At 40.0% G+C, this 13,213-nt stretch overlaps 1 protein-coding gene across 1 annotated transcript in view; it reads left to right on the top strand.

Annotated features, from left to right (window-relative positions):
• Positions 1 to 13,213, top strand: part of EFCAB5 (EF-hand calcium binding domain 5) — a gene marked incomplete at both ends in the record, with an annotated part of 153,456 nt that overhangs the window by 125,669 nt on the left and 14,574 nt on the right. The window lies entirely within an intron of this gene.

The following is a 13,213-nucleotide window of genomic DNA, read 5'->3' as shown; positions in this document are numbered from 1 at the left end:
GTGTAAATACATGCTGTTCCTCCACTGATATGTATTACCTCACCAGACAACTCAGGCCATGGATGTGAGTGAACCAGTCACAAATGCATGTAAAGTTTTCTTCCTCTTTGATACTTATGAAAAGTTAATCATTAATTGGGAAAATGGCTCTGTAGAAGTCACTCCCTAACCCTGTCCTTCTCCACCTCCTCCCCTTCTCCTTCTCTCTGTGTAGACTCCAGACCACATCAGAGGTTTCTGTAATGTATTTATTAGGCTCAGAGGCTCAAAACCAGAGAGATTCCTAGGAGAAGAGGAGGGAAAAGGCAATCCAGGAAGGATGGCCACACTCCTCAGGCTGTGGGCATCCACAGCACAGGGGTGGTGGAGTAGTGAACCAGATGGATGGATGTGAGGGATATCATCTAGCATGGGAAGGTGAGATGCTTCTAGCAGTTCAGGAGTGCTAGAGAATAGGAGAGAACTTGAGATTCACATAAAAATTAACATGAAGTAATGTGACCATGAGTGATGTGAGTCAAGTTTAGAATTCCTATTTGAAATGGTGCTTCCACTGTAATTCAATTCATTCATGGGAGCTTCTGTTTTTTTTTTTTTTTTTAAGAGAGAGGGGAGAGAGAGAGAGAGAGAGAGAGAGAATTTTTAACATTTATTTTTTAGTTCTCGGCGGACACAACATCTTTGTTGGTATGTGGTACTGAGGATCGAACCCGGGTCGCACGCATACCAGGCGAGCGCGCTACCGCTTGAGCCACATCCCCAGCCCCACATGGGAGCTTCTGATTTCATAGGTGTTACATATATAACTTCTAAAATGCTAGTCACAGGAATCCATAACAACAACATCAACAAAAATGAAGGCTTAGGGTCTGGGGTTGTGGTTCAGGTTTGGAGCACTCACCTAGCCCATGAGAGGCCCTGGGTTCGATCCTCAGCACCACATAAAAATAAATAAAGACATTGTGTCCATCTACAACTAAAAAAAATATTTAAAAAAAAGTTAAATGTAATAACTAGCCTCCAAGAGGACCCTGCTCTTCTCATTACCTACTATTCATGCCTATGAGGAGTCTCTTCCCACTTGAATATTGTCAAAATGACACTGGGGGAGGGCTGGGATTGTGTCTCAGTGGTACAGTGCTTGCCTAGCATGTGTGAGGCACTGGGTTCGATCCTCAACACCACATAAAAATAAATAAATATAATAAAGGTGCTGTGTCTAACTACGGCTAAAAAATAAATATTAAAAAAATGAATGCTTATTCATTGTATACTTCTATATATTCATTCTGTACTTGTTTACTATTCACAGAGGCAAGTCTAGAAGAAATGTTTTCTATGTCAGTGATTCTGGCCTGTCTAAATCCCAGACTCAGCCCCACCTAGTTAAGCTCTTCTTTTTGGAATGCATTTAGCACCAGGTGTGACCAGCTTGTCTAGTTTATATTCTCCCTGGTCCCTACTCCAATTTGGTTCCCACTAACCTGCCAGCCCCTTGATCTAGAGCCAGCTTCTGCTGCTAAGGTTCCTTGTGTCCTTTGAGAGTAATGTTCCCCTCCTTGGGCAAGGACTCAGGCACCCACCAATGTCCAATCCATTCCCTCTGTCAGAGAGGAGCAGACCTCTCCAGTCTCCACCTTAGAGGTGTTAACAGGAGTAGTCTCTCAGCCCTTAATATGCCCACCTCCAGCTAGCTATAGGAGAGCTCAAGGGCACCTTTTATGGCAATGTACCAACGCCTCAAGAGAATTTCCTTGGGCCCTGCCGCTGATTCGCCTACAAGAACTACCTTGCGTTTTCTTATACTATTCCTTTGACTCAGAACACATGCAAATTTCTGTTTCTCTGTTTGCTCCCACTTTGAACTATCCTAGCTGATTCTGAGAAGCCTTGGTACCAACTTTCTCCACCATTTTCTGTGTTCCAACAGTGCCCTCAGGTGGTAGGAATTACTGCAGTTAACAGAACAGCACTCACCCAGAAGCCAACAGCTGATAGGCTCCACCACCATCCAGCCTGTAGTGTTATCACGCAGTCCAGCAGCAATGAGAAAGTTCATAGCCCCCTCCCCCATTCCAGTTCCTCTGCTTCAGATGCAATTTTATCAGGAAAATCTAAGCTTCCTGTTTGGGGGAAGGGAGAGGAGCTCTGGAGTGTCTTTCTGTTTGTGCCAGAAGGAGAGGAGTCTTTTAGAAGGGCAATCTGTTATTGCACAACGTTTACATGGCCTTCTAGCAGCTTTTAGACCCCACCCAGCATGAAATGCCACCAACAGTATCTGTAGGTTTCTGCCTGGAAAGGAAGGAACTGCTTCCTTTCTATAGACTACATAGCAGAGCTCCTAACCCACCCACCAAGCTTTCTAAACTAATGATTTTTATCCAAAGCATAGAATTAAAGCTGGTGGTACACTCATACTGTCTAAGGGTTTCTGTAGCCAACTCTAATCCACTTCACCCTAGTTGGTATTCTGGTGAAACTCTAGGCAGTCGTGCCCTGACTTTAGATTGAGGCAGTCATCTATGAAGGAGCAGTGGGCAATTTGTTCAGCAGTCCTGGCTTCCCAAGGTTAAATCATTGGATATGAATGCTGCTGACTTCCCTGAGGGGTACCCTGTGACTCCAGTGGCCACTTCCAGGCAACTGTGCATTTAGGAGCACATTAATAACCTGCTCTCCTCTGTCACTCTGCCTCAGGGACTTCTAGTAGTTGATCTCTTTTACCTGGAGTCCCAGGTAAAAGACCTGACCACCTTCTCAAAGGTCATTCCATTTTGGACCTCTGCTGCCAGCCTCACCTGGTCTTTCTGTAGGGTGCCCCAGACCTGTCCCCTATCCCCACTCCAGGAGGTTTGGAGTACTATAGCCTGACAGGAAATATTCTCAGACCTAGAGGCTATCCCTAGAACTAGCCCTCATTGCAATATGCCTAGAATCACTCTCATGTCGACGCTGGTCTTGCCAGAAGCTTCCCAGGCCCTCTGCCCCTTGTACAGGAGTCCCAAGGGTCCTCCTCTGCTAAGGCCTCAGCGCTGTCATCATCTATGAAGAAACCCACTGGCTTCTTCAACAAAACACTACCGTGATCCTCCCAAAGGGACAATGGAGAGGGATTCCTTGCCATTAGGGAAAGGAGTGCTGGACTCCCAGTCCTAGTTAACTCTTGTCCAAGATTCCCCTTCCCCAGGAGATCTTTCCGTAATTGCTACTGCAATTAGGTGGTTCTAGTTCCCTCCCCCTCCATTTCAAAGTCGGACACAACTCTTTCCTTTGTTTTCACTGTACTGCTGAGGATTAGACAGGAACTTTTTACAACAGCTTACCAATAATTGAGGAATAACAAATAGAAATACAGCACTGAACCCCAATCTGGAACTTCGAGGACGTGCCTGATACTTTAAACTGGGTGAGAGTGAAATGGACAAGATATCAATATTGTTCTTCACTATTAACTTGAACATATACTAATGCTGGCTTACATTCAATCACAGTTCTCTATCATCTCTTTGAACCTAACCATCATGGGTGGTAGCATCTTTTGGGAATTGTTGACTCTTCCTTGTTAGAATAGAGCTGCCATCACAGCTAGACCTGGATTTAACAGAGAGCCCAGGGTATGCCCTCTATAGGCTGCTCATCGGTTGCAGGCTGTGGAAGAGGAAATATCAGTTCAGTTTTAGAAAAGAATCCCTGGGCTGGGGATGTGGCTCAAGCGGTAGCGCGCTCGCCTGGCACGCGTGCGGCCCGGGTTCGAGCCTCAGCACCACATACCAACAAAGATGTTGTGTCCGCCGAGAACTAAAATAAATAAATTCTCTCTCTCTCTCTCTCTCTCTCTCTCTCTCTCTCTCTCTCTCTCTCTCTCTCACTCCCCCTTTCCTCTCTCTTAAAAAAAAAAAAAAGAAAAGAATCCCTTTGCTGGGCATAGTGGTGCACTCCTGTAATCCCAGTGACTTGAGAGGCTGAGGCAGGAGGATTATAAATTTGAGACCAGCCTCTCAGCAACTTAGCAAGATCCTGACTCAAAAAAAAAAAAAAAAAAAAAAAAAAGTCTGGAGATGTAGCTTGGTTCTTTACTAGGAATAAAAGATTCCCTTTGTCCTGGACAAAATCTCTTCTAGAGTTCTTTTAGCTAAGATATTAGACATGTACTTATACACTATTCAGGAAGAGTTTTGGGGGTTTGGAAAAGAGCTGGGGCCCAGCTATCTGACACATTTCCCATGGATGCAGAGCCCATCCATTTTCAGTTCAAAGTTATTCAGAGGAAAAAAGAAAGAAAATTAAAGCAGCAAATATCTTTCTATTCCTTATCACTCCTTTTGATTTTAAATTTCGAAGCTTTCCAACAGTAGTTTTTAAGTTAAGAGGAACAACTGAAAATGGTTTTAATTGTCTAGGTAATATCACTGCTGCTTGGACATCTGATTAAAAGCTTTTAAAATTAGTTTAATGAGAACATTTTTCTACTTAACGTAACCCTCTTTTTTTTCACTTTAGTGGATGTTAAAACAATCTTTTATAGCAAAACAATTTTTAAATTGTATATTTTTATTAAAATACTTCAAAAGTTCAAATAAACATTTTAAAAGTAAAACATTTTAAAAGCAACTAGTCCATCACTTCTCACTCTCCTCAGATCCCCTCCCAAGAGGCAATCCTTTTGGGTATTATTGCTTATTCTGGTATTTGCAAGTCTATTTCTAATATTATGCACACATTGTTATCTTTTGAGTCACCAATTTTAAACCCTACTAATTCATTTCCTGTTGTCCCAGATGAGGGTTTCCTTCTGGTATACCATCATTCTCTTACCCCATCTTCCCAATGTACCATTTAATTTGGGATTAAATTAAAATGCAATGTTTGTATGATTTTCCTTGTGCAAGTGTTATCTACAGCTGAGCATTGTACTATATCTTGTTTTGTCTTTTTGTACTGAGGATTAAACCCAGAGGTGCTCTATATCCCTAACCTTTTATTTTATTATATTTTTTGAGACAGAGTCTCACTAAGTTGCTCAGGGCCTCACAAAATTGCTGAGACTGATCTTGAACTTGCAGTCTTCCTGCCTCAGCCTCCTGAGCCCCTGGGATTACAGGTGTGCATCACTGAGCCCAATTGTACTATATTTTGATCATTTTTTACTGTTGATTTTTCCTGAAGTAAATAATTTTATTTTTATTATTTTTTAATATTTATTTTTTGGTAGTTGTACACAATACCTTTACTTATTTATTTGTTTGTTTATTTATTTATTTATATGTGGTGCTGAGGATTGAACCCAGGGCCTTGCTCTACCACTGAGCCATAACTCCAGCCCAATAATTTTATTTTTAAATGTCTTAGATTTCTTTGTGTTTCTGTGTCTTATTTTGTTTTTACAGTACTAGGGACTGAACTCAAGGGTGCTCTACCACTTAGCTACATCTCCAGCCGCTTTTTATTTATTTATTTATTTTTTTGAGACAAGATCTTGCTAAATTGCCTAGGCTAGTCTCAAACTTGTGATCATCCTGCCTCAGCTTCCCAAGTCATTGGAATTACATGAGTGATTACTGAACCTGACCTGTACTTCTTGATAATTTCCACCGCTTTTCTTATTTTATTTATATGATTTTCTATAAGGACAGTTAAGCAGGTAATTTTTAGTTTCAATTTATTTTTTTTCCCAAAGCCATCTCTTCCAGAGAGCTCACTTCTTTTTCTATGTGAAGTCTTTCCCCTACCATTAGATCAGCTGTTAGCTACCTTCCTGAGATTCGTTGTGAAACTATCAGAGGAATTTACTTTTCCATTCTCTTAGATAATTTTTTATTTATTCCTTTGTTTTGAAGTAGTTCATCTCCAACAGTTGTTTCCTGAGAAAGAGTACATGCATGGTAAATTTTTGAGACATTTTATGTCTGAAATGTTTTTATTCAACCCTTATACATGATTTGCATTTTTCTGGGAAATATGATTTTGAAGTTGTTACTCCATTTTCATTTTTAAAAATTGAGATATAAGTCACATAACATAAATTTCACCATTTTGAAGTATGCAATTTTGTGGTTTTGAATATAGACCCAAAGCTGCACAATCATCACCACTATCTAATTCTATGACATTTTCATCACTCCAAAAAGAAACTCTATACCCAGTAGTGCTCATTCCCTTCTCCTCTCCCTCTGTTCCCTGGCAACCACTAATCTGTCTTCTGTGTCTTCTGGATTTGCTTCTTCTGAACATTTTGTATAAATGGAATCATACATTTGGCCTTTTGAGTCTGGCTTCTTTCACTTAGTATGCTTTCAAAGTCTATTTCTGTTCTAGCTCATATCAGTACTTCATTTCTTACTTATGGCTTGATTATCTCTTTTTTGAACTTTTTTTAGTTGTCAATGGACCTTTACTTTATTTATTTTATTATACAGTGCTGAGAATTGAACCCAGTGCCTCACAGGTGCTAGGCAAGTGCTCTACCACTGACCCACAACCCCAGCCCTTAATTATCTCTTATCTGGATATACTATATACTGTTTATCTATTTTTCAGTTGATAGATCTGTGGGTTGTTTTCATTTCGGGGCTATTATGAATATGCTGCTATGAACATTTGTCTACAAATTTTATGTAAGGATATGTATTCAGTTCTCTTGGGCATATACATGAGGAGTGGAATTGTTGGGTCACATAGTAACTCTTTTAATGTTTTGTAGAAATAGCTCCATTATCTTCTAACTTTCAAGATTATTGTTTAGAAATCTGTAGCCTTTCTGATTTCTGATTCTGTGCATGTGGTCTTTTTTTTTCCCCCAAACTGTGTGATCACCTCTTAATCCCTAAGGTTGTGAAATTTCATAATGATATGACTTGGTTTTTGTCTATTTTCATCCGTTGATCTTGCTGCTGGGTCTTTTCAATCATGAAATTCAGGTTCTGAAGTCCTGGATGAGTATCTTTCTACCACGCGGCCTGCGCAGTGGTTTCATTAATGAGGTTCTGGCATTAAGTTAGTTAGAAGAGATCAAAATAAAACACACAGACAGTACCTTATTTTACATTGTTAGGTCCGAGACGGCTCGCCTCCCTGATTCCCGCCTCCAGCCGCCCAGCAGGGCAGCGAGGATTACTCTGGGCTAGCAGGAGAGAGAGAGAGCGAACACGCCGGGGAGTAGCCTTTTATTTGGGGGGACAAGAGATTCAGGGGAGAATTCCATCCAATGAAGGTTGAGGGGGGGCTGTACTCCAAGGTCAGGGTCAGTGATTGGGTCTCCAGGGTCAGTGGTTACGCACACCCCCACACGGATGGGCTCTCTCATCAGGAAAGGGTCGGGATAACTCCGACACAGCCAGAGTGCCTCAGGCCCTTAACGGGAGTCACCCAATCACATGTCAGAATGGCTCCCCACATATTCCCCCTTTCTTTTCTTAACAATGAGGCGGCGGTTCACTCTCTGGAGTCCCCGGATTCTTGATTGGAAGACTCGCCATCCTATAGTTACAATACAAAAGAGAATTAACAGCAAAGAGAATAATCCAATAAGGTACCAAGCGGAGTGTTTAAGAATATTTCCAGGGTTGAATCCATTTAACTCCTTTAATATTTGGTTAGCCAAGGAAGAAGGATCTGAAAAATCAGCTCTATTATTTTGAATGTCTTGGATATGGTGATGAAGTTCCAGAATATCCAAGCTATTATTACTATTTTGTCAAATATCTAATAAATGGTTTTTAATTTTCTCCCAATCCCAGAGAGAAGCATTGTACTTGGCAGCTGTAACACATACATACTTATAATTAGCATGGCATTTAAGCCTTTCCTTAAATTTTAAGGCTGAAAGTTCATTACCAATGTTTATAACAGTCGCCTCTAAGGCGTTTAACTTAGTCTCAATCCTTTCATCAATATTTACTTGATTACGCAGAGCCTTGGAAGTATTTTGAGCTAAATTATTAAGAAATTTTGCATGCTGAATATTTTGAGACAATGTCAGAGATGCAGAGACAGTTGAGGCAATAAATGAGACCAGTGCTAAAACACCAACAATTATGACTCCAATAGCACGCTTAGGTCTTGTTAGCTGGGCATGAATCTGCTGTAAGACTTGTAAACCAGCATCAGCATACCATGGCTCTGAAATATTAGCAGGTAATAAAACAAAAGAGGGCTGATGAAGTATCAGCACTCCTTTTCCTCCATTATACCTAGAAATACAATTAGTTAGGTTGCACTTATTACAAGTAACAAAATATCTATCATCTATCCATTTAACTTTTACATTTCCAATAATTAAAACATAAGGAGATTGGACACAGGCTCTTAGGCCATAGCAAGATCCCTCTTTACAGTTCTTGCCAACAAATTTTGGTAAAGGTTTATCTGTAAAATGTAAATATTCTGAGGCAGCAATTAAACGCCAAATATCTTTTTGAATACCTCCTTCACTATAAGTCAAAATATTACTAACAAATCCTGCAGGTGTCATAGCAGAATTTCTTCGTAATTGTCTCTTATCAATTTTTGGAGACCAGTCTAAAATATACCCACTAGCTTTAGACACTTTATGTTGTACAGGAAAGGTATTTACACAATCTATCCATTTAGGAAAGGTGCCAATTTCAATTGTAGAACTATTTGGACAGTGGGGTACCTGTGGAGGTTTTGCAGAAATGACTGGCTTGTTATGGGAAAGTCCCATCTTAATTACTGATCTAGTATTAGGTTTTAAGTCCCCATAAATAGAATTATTTGTCAGTCTAGGTTTACCAATCGCTGCCTTTTCTTCAAATGATACTTTCAGACAGCCAGCATGTTTATCATGTGACCAACATAAAGGTAATTGGGCACTGTAGCCAGAATAATTAAATCTAGTCACATGATTGGGAGTAATATGAGTATCTGTAAATCCTCCCATCATGAATGAGTCATTAGTAAATACTGGAATAGATTCTCCAGTCCACACAGCTGGGTGTACCAGGGGTGGATCTGGGAAATATGTCCAATAAGTGTCTACTTGATTCCCTTTTACCTGACAGCCCAGTAGGGCAATTACTGTCGCTACCATCAAGACTGGTGTCCTGTTCTTTCCTAGGCGTCGAAGTTTTTGGGAAGCCTGGGTTGTCAATTTCTTCACATCTTTCCACGAAATCAGCTTTTCGGCTGTTTCAATCTGGTCTTTCTTCATCTTTTTCCGATATCTCCTCCTTCTGGGTTGTGGCTTCTCCGGGTCGATCCTCAGTCGCTTGAGTCTGGGTTCTATTTCCTCCATGTCTGATAGCACATTCAGGCACCCAAATAGGACGAAAAGCACCTTCTGGAAAAATACAAGCATGCCCTCGGCCCCATGATATTACCGGATCCGGCCCCTTCCATTGACCAGTCTGTAAATCTTTCTACAGAACTCTGCCTAAAGGGCCTGTCACCGAGGGAGACATTTGTCTCTCAGCAGCAGTGTGACCTTCTGTGTCACAGTTTAAAAAATTTAAAACAAACAAGGCATGATTAAGGCTATTTTGGGGAGTCACTATCTTATTCCCCCTTTTTAATTTTTGTAATTGAAGCTTAATAGATAAATGAGCTCGTTCTACAATGGCTTGACCTTGGGGGTTATAAGGAATTCCTGTTTTATGATTAATTTGAAACTCTTGGCAAAATTGTTGAAAAGCAGAGCTTACATAAGCTGGAGCATTATCTGTTTTAATCTGCATAGGGCACCCTAAAACGGAAAAAGCTGCTAAGCAATGAGAAATTACATGTTGAGTATTTTCCTTAGTACGTGCTGTGGCAAAAATAAATCTAGAATAAGTGTCCACTATGACATGCACATAACATTGTTTACCAAATTGAGGAATATGAGTTACATCCATTTGCCATATCTGATTTGGTTTTAATCCACGGGGATTTACCCCTGATGGCAGAGATGGCGTGTGAATAACACACTTAGGGCATTGGCTTACAATCTGACGAGCTTGTTCTCTGGTAATACTAAATTTTTTACGTAAGCTAGAAGCATTTTGATGATGTAAGGAATGGGAAGCTAGTGTACAGTCATATGAAGACATCTGTTGACAAAAAGCTACTAATTTATCAATTTTATCATTACCTGCAACCAAAGGTCCAGGAAGGTCAGTATGCGCACGGATGTGTCCAATGAAACATGGGTATTTTCGCATTAGCACTGTCTTTTGTAAATTATGAAACAATTCAAATAACTCCTGTGATGAAGTAAAGCCAATAACTGAGGTTTCAATATTTTTGGTAACTCCGACTGCATATAAGCTGTCAGAATAGATATTAATAGGCTCATTTGAAAAATAATCTAAGGCACAAATCAGAGCTTGGAGCTCTGCCCTTTGGGCAGAAGTATAAGAAGTTTGTATTACCTCTGTGTGAACACGGCTGAAGAAACCTGCCTTACCAGAGTTGGAACCATCTGTGAACACCGATAAAGCTCCCTCTATTGGATGAGAACGTACAATCTTTGGAAAAATAAGTGATGTTAATGATGCAAATTGTACAATCTTATCACGAGGATAATGGCTATCTATTTGGCCAGGGAAATCTGCAAAAGCTATCTGCCATGAACTAGAGGTTTGAAAAAGCCAATTAGTCTGTTGAACAGAAAATGGAATAATTATGATATCAGGCTCAGATCCAATTAATTGTAAAATCCTAGTTCTACCCTTAATTACTAATTGAGCTATAGAATCATGAAAAGGAAATAATGTTTTTTGAGGGGAGTGAGATAAGTAAATCCATTCAATAACTCCCAATTTTTGCCATATGGCTCCTGTTGGGGTATGCTCAGTTGGAAATATTAATAAATATACTATTTCTTTAGGATCTATTCTAGTAAGCTGTGCATTTTTAATTGCAATTTCCACTTTCCTTAAGGCTGCCTTAGCTTCTAAAGTTAGTTGACATGGAGAGGTTGGAGAAGGATTTCCTTGTAATATCTGAAATAAAGGACTTAACTCAGAAGTAGTTAACTTTAAAGATGGTCTTAGCCAGTTAATATCTCCTAATAATTTTTGAAAATCATTAAGGGTACGTAACTCCTTAACTCTTATCTGAAGATTTTGAGGACGGATTGTACGTCCCTGAATTATCTGACCTAGATACCTTTTGAAAAGGAGATACCTTTGAATTTTTTGAGGAGCTATACTTAAACCCATTGTTGTAAGTGAGGTCTCTAACTGAGTAAAAATTTTTGAAAGTACTTCTGGATTAATATGAGCCAATAGTATATCATCCATAAAATGAATAATATAGGCATCAGGGAAGCTATTTCTAATGGGATCTATTGCCTGGTCAACATATTTTTGGCACAGTGTAGGGCTATTACGCATTCCCTGAGGAAGCACCTTCCAGCAGTATCTTTTAACAGGTTCCTTAAAATTAACTGTTGGGACAGTGAAAGCAAATTTTTCACAATCTTTAGGATGTAACCTTATAGAGAAAAAACAGTCTTTTAAATCTATTACCATCAAGCTATAATCTAAAGGAATGGCTGTGGGGGAGGGAAGTCCTGGCTGTAATGATCCCATAGGCTGAATTGCCTGGTTTATTGCCCTTAAATCCTGTAGTAATCTCCAATTTCCTGACTTTTTCTTAATAACAAAAATAGGTGTATTCCAAGGGCTAAGTGTTGGTTCAATATGACCAGCCTGAAGTTGTTCCTCAACTAATCTATGAATTATTTTAAGCTTTTCCCCTGAGATGGGCCACTGAGAAATCCAAATAGGCTCTTCTGTGAGCCACGTGATTTTTTCAGCTGTCTTAGGGATCGGGGAAGTACCCAGGGCCCCTAATAAAAATTTTGGTCTGGAGTATTTACTAATCCTTGTCGTGGAGACTGGCTTATAAATAGATATTCTTCCTGAAAGGTCTCCTTATCATCTTCAGGAAAATACCTCTGATTAACTTCTTCAACTGATCTTATAGAATTTGGAGTAACTAATAACAGTCCCATTTTGGCTAATATATCTCTTCCCCATAGGTTAGCTGGTAAGGACTCTAACACATAAGGCTTAAATACTCCACTGTTCCCATCAGAATCTTCCCAACGGAGATAGTTGGCACTTTGAGCAGGCTGTGAAATCTGTCCTATTCCTTCTAGGTTAGCTGATGCTGTATGCAAGGGCCATGTCCTGGGCCAAAACCAGCTGGACAATACTGAGCTATCAGCTCCTGTGTCTATGATGCCTAGGAAATTTTTATTATTAATTTTAAGTTTTAATAAAGGGCGTTCTTGTCGCACTAACTGGGACCAATATATTCTGTCTGGCGGTTTAGAAACTGAATCTACTGGCAGGTGCCTTTCTGAGACACAAGGCAATAATATTGATTGAGCAAAAATATCCTTTGGGGTGAGCCTTAGGGCATAATTGGATCTTACAGTAACATATAATTGCCCTTTAAATTCTGAATCTATCATACCAGGTATTACTTCAATGGCTCCCTTCAAATTATCACGCCCCAAAATTAAACCTACAGTATTTTCAGGAAGCGGTCCGAAAATCCCAGTAGGGATTTGTGTTGGTCCTGTTTCAGGATCTAATTCAACTGTCTTTGAAGGTCCTAAGAAAACTGTCTGTGATCCCTGTCTCTGTCTCGGTAAAAATCGCGGACTGTCCTGGTCGGCGCTGCCAGTGACGTCACACTCTGCGACCATTCCTGGAATTCCCGGGCTCTCGCTAGGAGGAGATGCTGGAGGCAGCGAGAAAGCGGGCTGATCCACGCCATTTGAATCCTCCGCATGGGGCTGCGACTTTAAGTTCACATTTCTAACCTTGGTCCCTAGTGCTTTTGTTCTCAAGGGAAAGGTAATTAACTTAGCCTCAGGTTGATTTTCCATTTGAATAGACTTAATAGCTCCTTGAATGTCTTTTAAAAGGTCTTCAGGCGGCTGCGAATTCTGGCCCCTATTTTTAAAAAGACAAACTTTTTTCCTTCTTAATTTCTCCCAAGTAAGTAAATTTGGAGACTCTTGGTCACAAAACCAAGGACAATATTCACCTACAATCTTTAAGAATTGCAATAACTGAGTTTTCTTTATCTGTTTTCCTTTCTGATTAATTATACTGTCTAAAATAGTTAGATACATTTCCTTATCCGAAGAAGTAGAATTTCCCATTTTAAGTAAATTAACGTCTCTTTCCTTCAATATCTCCCGGTACTTTTGTGACCCAAATGTCACTTCTTCCTTTATTTTTCTCTTTATTCCTTA

This window comes from Spermophilus citellus (assembly GCF_964194105.1).
Source record: "Spermophilus citellus genome assembly, chromosome: 17".
NCBI classification, from domain to species: Eukaryota; Metazoa; Chordata; class Mammalia; order Rodentia; family Sciuridae; genus Spermophilus; species Spermophilus citellus.
Note: the sequence above shows the minus strand (reverse complement) of the source record. Positions and strands in the feature narration are given on the sequence as shown.